General features: G+C 40.4%; 1 protein-coding gene across 1 annotated transcript in view; it reads left to right on the top strand.

The window, feature by feature from the left end:
* Window positions 1-14066, top strand: part of drp2 (dystrophin related protein 2) — a 159525-nt gene that overhangs the window by 50776 nt on the left and 94683 nt on the right. The window contains exon 2 of the mRNA XM_065958492.1: window positions 3373-3540. The gene's annotated coding sequence lies outside the window, so the exon portion shown is untranslated. The remainder of the gene's footprint in view (window positions 1-3372; window positions 3541-14066) is intronic.

Below are 14066 nucleotides of genomic sequence, written 5' to 3'. Positions count from 1 at the left end.
GCAGGCTTTTCTGGCACACGACGAAAACTTACTGTACACATAAAAATGAGTTTGTGCCTAATAATTTCACAAGGTGCTTGAGGGTCCTCTTCTGGCTCTCCTGAGCTTTTGAACTATCAATTCATAATATCCAGCGCTGTGCTGCTGTCCCAGTTCCAAACAACAGTACAAAAAAAACATCTAACCAGGTTCTTTAATTATGCAGAGAAATGGAAAGACACTGTAAAATGCAACATTCACAAAAGGATGACATGAAGGCACGTTTAAATAAGATTTAACCCTGTTTGATGAAACACAGACAGGTTTCATGTTGAGTATTGTTAAGTTTAATTTTAAAAATACATCCCATAATATTAATGAATTACTCATTAAATACTGATGACATGATGCAGGTTTATATCTCAAACAACCTCCTTACTTGGGTTAGTAGGGTAGGCCTATTATGAATGAATGAAATACTCAACCACTTGGGGTTGTTTCCTACAACTGTGAGTAGCTGTTGAAAGCAACCACAGGTAAAAAGCTTAGAAAGCTTTATATGATAAATTCTTAACACATAGTGTTTAAGTCATGCTACATGTAGGTTAGCAGCTGTTCCACTAGCTTTGTGCACATAAAGCTAGGAGACCTTGTATCCATAGTTTCCATCTAAAGCAAGCTTCAGTTGGTCATATTTCTTTGGCTCATTCATTAAACACGTCAGGGCACAAAACCAGTCCTGAGCACATATACTAATAGGGTTTCATTTCTCATCATTATATTACCTTTCTCATCATTGTATTGATGACGACTTTCCTGCATGACTGTAGGAATGTATAGATTGGTTTGGAAAGCAGTCCTAATGCTTACACTTGAGTTAACTGTGTTGTTAATGGAATCAGTTGACATGCATTATTTGTTGTGACCGTTAGAAACAGGGTGGGGATTCATTTGCCTTGCAGTTTTTAAGCTAGCTTGCTACTCTAGAACAGGCCAAAAAGCCCCAGCAACACTTGCAGTATAAAGATCAACTTTAGCAACTTTATTAGACCAACACATTTTAGCTTGTGGCCTTCATCAGGCTCATCCAGGCCACAAGGCGAAATGCAGCGGTCAAATGGAGTTGATCTTTACACTACAAGTCTTTCATTCTCCATGCACCTTGGTAGTTGGTTAAGTTGTGCCCGAAAACTCTCCCGGCTACTGTAGAAAATGTGAAATATGTGTTCATGCGCCTAGTATTACGAGGCCTATATTTCACCTCCAGATAATTGAGAGCTTGAAGAAAACTATGCTTTGTCACGGCTACTGATCTCACTTGCGTCATCCGCCAGAACCTGACCAATTATGTCATTAGGTTTAATTTGCAACATTTTAAACCTTTATAGATCCAATTACAAAATGATCAGAGATTACCTTTGAACATTTCATTGTTCATTTTCATTCATAGAAAGTACACTGATGGAGCGGGCCACGTCATTAAACTTGCCTTGAACTCGCATAAACGTCTTCCACATGCAGCATTAGTGCTGTTTTCTGTCTCCAGTGCAGCAGTGAGCTCAGAGATTCTTTGTGGTTTAATGTCTAATTAGATAAAGAGGACATTTATTTTTAGGTCGCTGCTATTGCCCCAACTGTGGTTATGGCATAACAATCTCATGTGTGTTTCCATCAAGCTTAGCTGCTTGTATGAAATTACATTTGTTTCGGTCAAACACAGTTTAGTTTAAGTTCATTGACACATTTGGATCTGCATGTTGCAGCTTTCTACAAGTGTATCTGTAAAATGTAGTCATTTATTTATATGTTCTTGATTAACTTCTCTTTTCACTGTCTTAACAATGGATCAACATATATCAGTGTCATATTTGGGTTATGTAGTTTTGTGTTTCTCACATTGTCTGGCCTTTTGAGCACGTCAGTCTGTATTTTACGTTTTGTATCAGACTGTCTTATCCATTAATTCTTGTTCTCCTTTGCTCCCTGCTGTTTCCTCACTGTCGGTGGTCCAGCTAGAACTAATATAAATATCTATGGAAACCTTTGATCACATTTACTGCCCTCATAATATTACATCTTGTTATGAGCTGTGAACAGGCAGATTTCATTTAAAGAGTCTGAAATGTGTGTTGTGAAGGATTCTGCCTGTCTGTTTTGAAAACTGTCTCTTGCAGATGTCGGCGAAAACGACCTCGGGGTTCGTCTTGGTTTTATTTTGACATCTCGTGGGATGTCACACCGAAAGTTTGCATATTGAGTGCATTAAACCGGTGAAATATTCTGTCATTCACACAAACGTAAACAAACATACAGTCACACCTTTCAGAACGAGTCCACAGTGGCTGCAGCTCATCCAGAAATACTGTAAAAGTTTAACAGATAGGAAGATGAAGACAACAAGTATGAAAGAATCTTCTATTTCCTCATAAAAAACTATAATGTGAATTATGAATGCCACCTTCTTCTCTGAAAATAGTTCAGCCCATTCCCTTTTCTGTTGGCTGCTTGCTGCCAGCATGGCATTAAACTTTTATATCTGTTTTGAACTGTTAGGGATTGCTCTCTTTTTTCCTGCCAACCTCTGCACTGCATCTCGACTGGATTTATTGGAATTGTGACACACCTCTAAGCCAACCTGTTTGCTGACAAACTTATGCAAAATGTGTCCCTTTTATTTTTTGGAGCCCTCTTTTCCAAGCCGGGCTCTTCTCCGTCTTCACTGCAAGCTGCCTGCTTGGGCCGTATCAAAGCAGATTAATGCGGTTATAAGTGTTGGTTAATGCTCAGGATTTGAGGCTTGGAATCAGAGAAAAGGCTCTTGTAGCCGCTAACATTGCTATCAAACCTAAGGCCGGGATAGAGATGCTTTGCAGGGGAAGTGTTGTGCCAGTGTAGCATCTAAAATCTCAGGGAGGAGAGGGGACACTCATTGGCATTCCGCCTGCATCCCCTCTCTCCGTGTTCCTTCCCCGGCGGCCAGCACCCAGTGTCTCAGCAGTCCTATATTCCAGGCCCCGAGTGTGCTGTCTGCTGATAATAAACAGCCCGACAAGCAGGCCAGAGTCACAGAGGTTTGCTGAGTTAGAGCCTGGCCGCCCTACTTCGCTATCTCACTCAAAGGTTTGGTGAAACCTTTACTTTATGTCCGGTGTCACTGCGTTTTAAAACCCCTGCTGTTACCGCTTTGCTCAAAGGTCTGAATGTCATTGGGCTTGTAAGGAGAGGGGGGGCTGAGGAAGCACCAGGTCTCTGGCATTTAGCCCAGCGCCAATAAAAGATTAAGCTCCAAATAGACAGCTGTTAAACGGCGTGTGCCTTTTTTTTTTGTGCCTCTTATCGAATCTCCTTTGGTCCTCTAGGGAGGAGTTTCTGACCCTGTTTCCTGTGTTGTAGGTTTGCCTGCAGTGTGAGCTAGTGGCTATTACTGCTGCTGTTACTCCACATCCAGACCTCCCCCAACCCGTCTCCCCCTCCGCCAGCGCTGGGCAGCCACAGAAGCGTTGGCCCAATTCCAGGGAGGCTCCGATCCTGCAGCCACGTCAATCACGTCTTCACCGCTGGGTAACTATCAAACATGCAGACTACATCGGTTGATTTTTTTTTCAGGGATGAGAGTCCCAGTCTATTCCAGATCATGCTTAAGATGCTGCCTTGTTTTGGGATTTTTTTTTTTTTGGTGTGCTTATTGGTTACTTCTGGCGCCACTCATGTGTGCATTTTTCATGTAAAAGAGGCATATTCTCCAGCCGAGCATGCAGTACACTCGAACACACGCAGACACACAAAGCAGCAGAGATGCCAAAGGGCTCAGGAGGAATCTCCGGGGGTTTGATCAGAGCTGCAGTGTCTTTGTTTTTTAAACCCATTGACTAGAGTCATCTGGCTCCAGGTGTCACCTACTGAACTGTGTCAAACTCAGCCACTGCATTTCAAAGAACGCTCTCAGTCAGGCAAAAAAGCGGAGGATATCATTGTGTATGAAATGTTGCCTTGCGTGCAAAGAATAACAAGCCAGACACACATACTGATGAGCTGACAGACAAGCAGAATTCAAGGACAAATGTGTTTAAAGCTGCTCTGTCTAATCTTTATATTTGCAATATGTGTAAAAATCTGTTTCTCATGAAGATAAGCTAAAAAGAAAGGCTTAAAGGGATACTTCACCCATTGAAACATGAATCTTTATTGACATTGGGTCATATATGTAGTAGAAATCTGACGGCCTCGGCGGCCAACAATATAGCAATATAGCTGCGAGACGGTTGCAGCCGACAGTCTGGTTTTGTTTCTTGGCTTCTGCGGCCAGTGGTGCACAGTGGCGGCCCCGGCGGCCATTGGTCAGTGGCGGCTAGCAATATAGCCGCGAGACGGTTGCTGCCGACAGGGCAGCGGCGGCCAGCAGTCAGCAGCGGACAGCGGCGGCAGCAGCGAAGACACAAAAGCGGCCTGTCGGCAGCAGCCATCTCGCCGCTATATTTATAATTTTTCGCCATTATCAGCTTTCTCCATAGAGCCTGTTAGCATAGCTTCCAAGCAATATGGCGGACGTTAAGTTTCGAATCTGGGAGTGAGTTCCCACCCACTGATCTGTGATGGGTCTGTAGCTTCAGTGGTCGAAAATATGAGGAACTAGCGTTGTAGTTTCACGCCGCTAATCCCTTTGAGACTAAGAAACACAAAGATTTCCCATCTCAGGGGAAAATGGGTGAAGTATCCCTTTAACCTCCAGGTCTATGCAGCATGTTAGTTTCTTTAAGCACGTTGTTTTCTGTTTTCTGCCCTGCAACTTTGCTCTTTTTGGTTCACTGGACTTTCATCAACCTTGTTTTTTATCAATTGAGGCAGAAGGATTTAGAGGAAACCCACTGTGTGCTACCTCCACTACTGTAGTTAGTGTATAACTGGTGAATAAAGTAGAGCATGCACATAGAAATATTTCCCTAATAATGTGGTGAGACCAAAAAGGAGCTGAAAGTAGAGGTGAAAACTCTTAGCCACATTTGGAAAGATAATATAAAACCCATGGGAAATAAGACACTACGCTACAAGTTTCATTCCTGTATTTTAACCTAGTGCCAAGTTTGCATCCAATATTTCAAGAAAACCATCTTAAGAAACTAGAATATATGCCCTCTATACATTATTCAAATGTGAGGAGTTGTGTGCATGAGGATGAGCAGCTAATTCAAATGCTAATTCAAGTGGGTGCCTTTACCATTAAAGAGTATCAAAAGGAGTGGAAGTCAAAAACATAGATGAAAACTAAACACAGCATAAAAATTACATTATACTTAGTTCCCTGCAGTATTTTAAGAAAGTGTTTTCCATGTCACATGTCTCATATGCATCATGTTTCATTTGCTAATTTTGTTTCCATTGGATATTTTGCAGATTGTTTTATTGATGTAGCAGCTTTGGTGTATAAGCCTCAGCCAAGAGAAAGGAGACATTTAGGATGTTTCTATTCAGGTTGGTTTTTGTTCCAATTCAAAATGCACACATACAACAGGTTGAAAGAATAATTTAACAGCTCTCCTGTCATTCTAGTTTCTTTTCAGTATATTTCTCTGTTTTCAGTCCAATTTCAGTGTAGTTTTGTGTGTCCATTCCTTCACATAAATAAGGTTCAAATGATCAACAAGAGACATGCAAGCCTCGGCGTCCTTTAGTAATCCAGCCTGCTTTCCCCTGCAGCTCTGCTTCGAAGCATTTCATCATCGCTTCCGCCTACATTAAGCCACCATTTCAGGCCCCTTCGTTTGAGGCTACCCATGACTTAAATAAATGGATTCTGGGTTTCTGCCGAGTTGTCATTTAGGTGTGTTTGACCCTCTGGAGCCAATTCAATCACTGTCTACCCACAAGTAATATCCCCCGTCTGCCCTTATCTCTGACTCCAAATTACTGAGCCTCAGCCCTGTCTTCACAGCAGACTACTACAGAGGGTAGTGAGGGAACAAGGAGGAGGCTCAGAGAAGGTCATAAAAGGTAGCTGCTGTGCAGAAAAGAGGCAGAAGCTGGGTGTAGATTCTGGTATTAGCACTTTGCAGTGCTCACTCAGTCATCTGACAAGTGTTGCGCCAGCAAACATTTTTGTTTTTAGGGTTGCAGCTGTACCTTGTTACCTTACTCTTCGACACGTGTGAGGCTCTTCTACTGGACTCTGTTGAGAGGATTTGACCTTGTAGGTTTTCCTCTTCATTTGTCTGTTGGCTGCTGTGATACAGCGAGAGCAGATGATTGACAACCTGCACATTATATCCATACCTTTTTATTAGTTTAAAAGAAATAAATGTAACAACTTTTTTTTTTTTTAAACTTTGCATCTTGGAATTTCAACATTATCCAACATTTATAAAACAATTGCACTTAAACTTGTACATGTGTTATGTAGATTTAAACTGCAGATCAAGTATACGGAACTAATGAAACAAATAATAACCTAAAAAATAAAGACAAGTAAAATGAGACCATAAATATAATATAATAAAACCAAATAAATAAAAAAAAATAAAATAAAAAAAAAATCTAAATCTAGATTAAACCTTACATTTTCATCCACTTGAATACAATAATCTATAAAGGAATTAAATAATCCATGAAGTTGTTTGTATGCGTTCCCTGAAAGTCAAGTTTCAAGTTTTTAAAGGAAAGCAGAGAGCCATCTTGGCAGTATGTCTATATTGGTTGTGCTGCACACATACTTCAAAGCAGCCCTGGATGTTAGCTTCCAGTTAACAACACAGATGTTCTCCTTGGAAAAAGACGGAGCAGGTTTGACGATTTGCCATGTCATGTCCCAGGTCTGTAGGCAGCAGCCAGCTTTGACATCACCGATTCACACTTAAAGGGTATAGGTAAATATTTCCTATGAAAAAATTGGCACATGATTTGCTACAATCAGGACATTGTATAGTTTTTCAATGCACAATATTTGACTCAGTTAGCAGCAGCACAGGGTCACCTTCTCTCCTTCTCTCACAACCTGGAGAGTGTGGCAACCTCTCTGAACCGAAATGACAAAATAAAAACAAGAGTGTATCTGTATTACGCTACCTGTGTCACAGAAATGACGTCTTATTTCGATTAATGCTGAAGTGGTTTATTTAGCTTTTGTTGTTAGTTCCAAAAATGGAACTTAAGTATTTTCTGAGTAATTTATTATAAAATGACTTAATTACTCTACACACTTGCATACAGCTACGTACAGGCTTATAGAAAACACTGCAGTATCGATGTGATCACAAATGCACAAACACAGTGGTTACTTCTCAAAACAAACTCTTCCCTTTCAAACCACATGCCTTTTAGATACATTTTGAATATGTTGCTTTGGAACGGCAGGGGAAATGTATTTCCTTACCAATGAACCAACTTTACCATGGCCCCGTTTCCTGATGTGTGCATTTGCTCAACTGCTTAAATTAGCCTCTCCTCCTATTCCAGCTTATTATTGTGTCACAAAACATCCCAAGCCATGTGTGTATGACAATAAGCTGACATGGCAGCCCACACACCAGTGTATTGCCAACGCTAATCAACAAGGAAATAACATGAACCACAATCATCAACGTGTTTCCCAAAGGTTTATCCCCGCTAAAGCTCCCTGCCTCCTCTGTCTGTGCTGATTCCCACATATTCCCATATAACCTTTTTCTGCATAGTTTCCTCCTTTATATCCTAATCTGTGTGTTAATACACATATAATTACTTGCTACATCTACAGTAGAAGTCGCTTAATATCAACATTGTATTAGCGGGTAAGGTTTTTAAAACCCTCGGATGCACCACAGAAGCAACTCTGTGTTGTTAACATGGCTCACTGTTCCTTTGGCTCTGCACTAATCTATGTTCAAGGCAGCTTAGCCTGCTTGCCCACCCTGAATGTCCCTGCTTGTGTCACAGCATTAAAGACCCACCGCAATGGCTTCTGGGAGCATCATGTTCCACATCACGTTTTCTTCTTCTGCGATCCCTCACGCTGTAATTCCACTCCCTTGTCACAGTATGATCTTATTATCTCTTCTATCATTTAAATCTTCTAGCCTCCCTCTTTTTCATTTTTCTTTTTTACTCGGTCTTATCCCTCCCTTGTGGTGTTTTGTGTTGTGCCACCATGGACCAGAAGCTGCCATGCATGTGTGTTGTCCTCCAGAGGCCTGGCTCCTGGTGCGGGGCAACGAGCAAATGTGGCACTCCCCTATCATCTTCCTTCTCTTCTAACTAGTCTCCCTTTTTGCTGTCACATCTCCCACTCCTCGACTTCACTCCTTTATTTCCCGTTTCACTTAGCATGTATCTCTCCCTCACCCTCTTCGCCTGTCGCCTCTGAGAATGATGGGTAATGCTCGGGGAACGGGGGTGTTGAAGGAACAGAGATGCAGCTTCTTCGACAGAATCATCTCCAGTATTTGTTCTTCTGATGTGTGTGTGTATCTCTGTGTGTGTGTGTGTGTGTGTGTTGTTGTGTGTGTTGTTGTGTGTTTTATTGAATAGTACAAGGGTAAATGAGTAGTTGTTCGCCTTCACACTGCCGAGGGAATATGTGGGAGGTAAGGGTGCGTTGTTTATGTTTGCTGCATCTTGGTGGTGTTCTCATTTGAGGAACCTAGCATGTATGTGTGAGGTTGAGTGGTGAAGTGTGGGTCAGCAGTGTGTGAGGATTGTCTTTGCATACGTGTTTTTTAGCAGGGTGGCTTTGAGGTTAACAACAAAACGCTGTAGAAAACACGTAATCCCAAACACTTAAACTAAAATATTGAAAGGAATTCTAAAAGACATCAGAAAACCAATCATTTTACAGACACAACTAACTGAGAACTGTTCGGGTCTATTTTGTAAAATTCAAATCCAAAGCCCTCCCTAATAAGTTTTCCATTTCTATTACTCATTTAAAAATATATATTGTTCCCCTTTTCCTGCCCTTCCCAAATTAAAAACCCTTAAGTACCCCAAAACAATGCATTTTAGATTATCGTTAGCCTGCGGTGGAACTTTTTAAAACACCATGTCCACTCCTAGAGTTGGAATTGACGGAGAGACAACAGCCAAATCAACAGAAGAGTTATCCAAACAAGGAATGAAGTACTACACTTTGATTGCAACCATAAGAGGTCACTCATCCCCCTCGAAGCCTTGACAAAAAGAAAAAAAAGAACTAAGACACAACTATTTTTTTTTTTAAAAACAACAACAACACCATTTGGAAAAACATATATTGGAATATGGTGAACCTCAACTTCTCAAGGCGTCTGCACAACCAAAGAAGAAGAATCTTTTTGAGTTAGTCTTCACACAGCTTTTCATTTCTTTAACTGGAAAAAAAGACGTGTAATATACTACTGCCAGGGGCGGCAGTAGCTCAGTCTGTAGGGACTTGGGTTGGGAATCGGAGGGTCGCTGGTTCAGTGAGCCCCCTCACTCTGAAACCTCTCCATTAGTGCATGTCCATAGGATTCTGTTTGTGCATGTGTGTGTATTTCAGCCTATGTTTGTGTAGCATGTTAACTAGACAGAGTGTGAAAAACAAGTTTCCCCTCACGGGATCAATAAAGTATACATTATTATATTGTTTGATTTTAGTTTTTTTCCCCCAGTGAGCTTGTGTTTTGCATCAAAAAGGCCACCGTAGCCCTCCCTGCATATAGTGCATGTATGGCATGTGCATGTGAGTACGGTCTGTCTGGTTTGCAACTTAGCAGGCATCCACTTGTGTGAAATTAAATTCATGTCAGCTGGCAGCCATTCAGATAAGATTAACAGGAGCTGACATTTCCTTCGTTGAAGACAGATGCTTGCTCCAGTTCCCCCTCAGAACATTTCCCCCCTCTGCATTCTCCGACCAAATTACATTTCATCTCGGTTTGAGGGTATTTCTCCACACTTACCCTGCTTGCTCACACCAAGACTGGTTCTCAATATTAATTGAATCTCTGATTTTGCTATAATAGGGCAGTGTGATAAGAAGAGCTCAGGTTAGAGTAAAGGCTTTTATGCGATATTTAAGCCAATAAGCTACAAGTACGAGCCTTCACTTCTCCAGAGAGATCACCAAAAGTGATGATATTATGCATGAAGGCTATCTCACATGGACAGCAAATTGTTCCAGTAAAAGCCGTTGGGAAACTCAGTGTTCTGCCCTTATTTAAGTGCAATGTTTTTTATCATGAAGGTGGAATAAATTAAAAATGCATCAGGCTCATGTATGATGGATGTCCCTGGGAATCACATGCTGCTTTGTCAATTAACTTCTAAATGACAACTTCAGCCTTGCTTGAAGAAACAGCCTTGAACTGATTTGACAAATAGTTTTTATACATACCTAAGAGCCATAATGTGCATATGATTAAATAAAAAAATGGACCCATAAATTAAAATGAATGCCACTTTGAATAAACAGTATGCAGACATGTAATGTGCCGTACAGTGAAAGTAAAAAGCTTTATGTAAGAGCAACATGGGGCCATAATGTGCTGGTGAGTAACACTTAGATAGATGTGGACATCATTTATACATAAGCACAGTGGATGTCACAAGGATGTCACCCAGGGCTACAGTGAGGAAATGTGATTATCATTTATGCATAAGTACCATTATTGTGTGGAAACAGCTTGCCGAGAAAAGTAATAAAATCAGTGTCTGAAAGTGGCTCGAGAAGGTAGTGTTTCATTTCTCCCTCAGAAAAGCTGCTTTATAGGAAAACTACCTCAGAAGTCGTATCGTCTGTGTGATTATTCAGGAGAGAGAGGGATATAACTCAGGACTTTAAATCAAACGCTGTTCTTAAGGTACCGGTAATGACGAGACAGATTTTTTTTTTTTTATTTCACTCACTGAAACACTGACGACTAGTGCACAACAATTGTCCCTAAGCCTTAAACCCTCTCATCGAAGGACTTTCATTTGCAGTACAGCAATAAGGACGTGCCAACTGCCAAATTCAGGGTAAATGTTGGCTGTGGCAAGTAAGTAAGAATTTCTCTCAGTCTATCTCCATAGAAACAGGTATCTCTTATATTTAAAGATATTTTTTCATTCATCTGCCGCATTGGTAGAATAATTTGAAACCATCACACACTTGTACCCTTAAAAAAAGGATAAGCCCTCAGTGAAGACACCCCTCATCCCAATTACGCCTCTGCGTGTGGCCCTTAGTTGCCCCTTCAACCAAAACAGTATTTCCACCTTCAACAGACAACGAGCTCCGTTGATGCCAGCTCCAGGTAGTGACAAAGCCGATACGACCTACCCTACCACATGGCCCCTTATGGCCCCCTCAACTCAGTCACATAGACTGATGGGCATTAAGAGCCAGGACATCACAGGGGTTGTAAAGTGCAGAACCTCTAACTTCAATTACTGTGTATGGCCACGGGTGATGCTAAAATGAACCAAAAGATACTTTTTGCTTTGCTTCCACAAGTACACATTTGTAGTATTTTACTTCAGTATATATATTGTAGTTGTTACTGATTTTCCACTAACAATCAGTCAATCAAATTCACTTCATGAATGATACGTTGCAGGTTTAACAAAAAAAATACATTTTCCTTCAAACTCTGCGATGGTTTATTTTCAATAACAGCTCAAGGCTAAATTATGTAAATTGTCTTAATTGGTTTGCACCTGAGACAGGAGAGAATTAACAAGTTTCTCAGACAAGACGAAATATGATTACACTCAAGTGCCAAAGCTGGCATCTCGCAGCTGCAGTTATGGTCTGAGCCAAAGAGTCAGTCAGGGGATGTTGTAGAGTACCAGAGTCTGTGTGGGAAGAAAGGTCTGTGTAGATGGATGGTGCAACAACACATCATACCTTTACACAGAAAACCGCTGCTCATTTATGGCCTCTTACTAACAGTCAGTGTAAATGTGTAAATGTCTTTTTTTCATGTAGCGTAACCATAGTGACAACTGTGCATTACCATAACCAAGTCGTAATTCTACAAGTATGTTTCCTGCAACATAACTAAGTCATAAGACATGCTGTCTTATCCAAACTGAACTTTGGCTATAACATAAATACATTAAACATTAAATTAACTTTTCAATGAACAGAAAACTTTTCTGTGCAGAGTTATAAACAACCACGTCATGCTGTACTGTCCCACATTATACCATATAATACTGTATATATATATATATATTTTTATAGTACCATACCATATGGTACAGTTCTGACCTGTACTGTACTGTACTAGGGTTGTGCATTTCAAAGAAATGTGCTATTTTAAGTCACTGACAATGATTCCAATAAAATTAAAACTCAAGAAACAATCTACTTTAATGATCAATGTTAGATAGAGTTTTCAGATGCAATGCAACTACCTTCTGGCAGTAGTACCACATTACCTTCAAGCACCTTTAAAAATAATGATTTATTTTTTAAAACGAGATAAAAGTCACATGAACATTTCTATTTTATACAACTGTGAATCCTTATATAATAACAACTGTGAAACTACATTTGTAAGAACTGCAGCTCTGTTTTCGGCTCCTCAATTATTAAACTGTGCACTGTGTGCTCTTTTTGTTGACTGTCCTTGCTCTTTGTTGCTGTAACACTTTAAAATTCTCCATTGTAAGCTGAATGAAGCTGTATATTATCTTATCTCATTTAAAATGAAGTATCATGATACATATCATATCGTGACCCAAAGTATTGTGATAAGGATCTTATCATGAGGTCCCTACCAATACCCAGCCCTTATACTTCTATACCATTCCATACCGTACCTAAACCTACTCGTGCCATACCATACTGTACTGTATTGTACTGTACAATACCATACAACACCATACAGTACTACACAAAACAATACAATACCATAATGACCCATGTACCAAGTATCATGTTGTAGCATATCCTACATTACAATCATAGAACACCATATTTCCCCTGTAGGGAATTTTGTCTTTGACAGGAATGTTTCCCACATTAAGCTCAATGTTGGGGACCATTCAACAAAAACTTTAAGATAGGAATAAGATATTTAAAGTCTGTAACACTGTGTAAAAACTATACATATCATTGCAGTATAAAACAAATAATGTCAAATTGTAATTTGACATTATTCTGTCAATTATATATTAATTACAAGGGCCATTTTACTGCTTCACTATAATTATATAGGCTATATGCATGATTTTTTAAATTCTAATGGAATTTTCTTTATATCATTGAAGTGGTACTTTTTCTTCAAAGATTCCTCCACCACTGGGTAAGGTCAGTGTTAGCTCATGCTGCAAAACCACTTCTCTAAGACTTACCATTTTTATAGCCACAGCGGCAAGAATGAATGATGCTCTCTCATCATTTAGCCATACAGGGGGTAGAGAGGGATCATACACTGTGGCCTGCCTAGCGGACAAGGCAATAAACACGTGTGCTGGTGCATGAGTGGAGGTGACTGAGAAGCTGCGTATGTGATACTGCCACTCTTGCGTTATGAGCCATTAGTAAGGCTATGAAACAAGAGCTCAGGGGGAGAAGCCATTGATCGTTAGTGTATGCATGTGCATTTTATAGGTGCACGCATGAAAGCACATGCATACACTAAAGATCAATGGCTTCTCCCCCTGAGTTGTCTGAGTTGTTATTCAGTTGTCTGAACTTCTGCATATGTGGATGGTGGTATATAGAGTGTATGAGAGCACAGTCCCAGCCTGCATTAAAGATTCTCTAGGCTTTTTTCAAACCTTTAAGGCTGATCCTGGAGCACAGTAATTGTTAGGGTGGTGGACATAGGGTCAATTTGTTGGTATCCATTGGTCCTGATACCGGCACTGAATTGCCCTTCATTAGGGAGGAGTTAATCCCTGCTTAAAGTGGTGGAGGCAGATGCTAAATGCGCTATGCAGAACATTTATTACTCGGTAGCCCAGTGCTGGACATATTTCCACTGTTTTGTATTCCAGAGGCATGGCTCTTCTGCGTATGCATTTTTATAGTTTTTAATATCAATTTATTTCTATGAGCTCTGAAGTCTTTACTAATATAACCTCAGCAGTCAGAAGGAAAACACTCACTCATACTGTGGAAAACCAAGTTTTCCTGTACTGAACCTTTACACTTCAGACTTATTTTA

Source organism: Labrus bergylta, chromosome 9 (genome assembly GCF_963930695.1).
Source record: "Labrus bergylta chromosome 9, fLabBer1.1, whole genome shotgun sequence".
NCBI lineage: Eukaryota > Metazoa > Chordata > Actinopteri > Labriformes > Labridae > Labrus > Labrus bergylta.
Note: the sequence above shows the minus strand (reverse complement) of the source record. Positions and strands in the feature narration are given on the sequence as shown.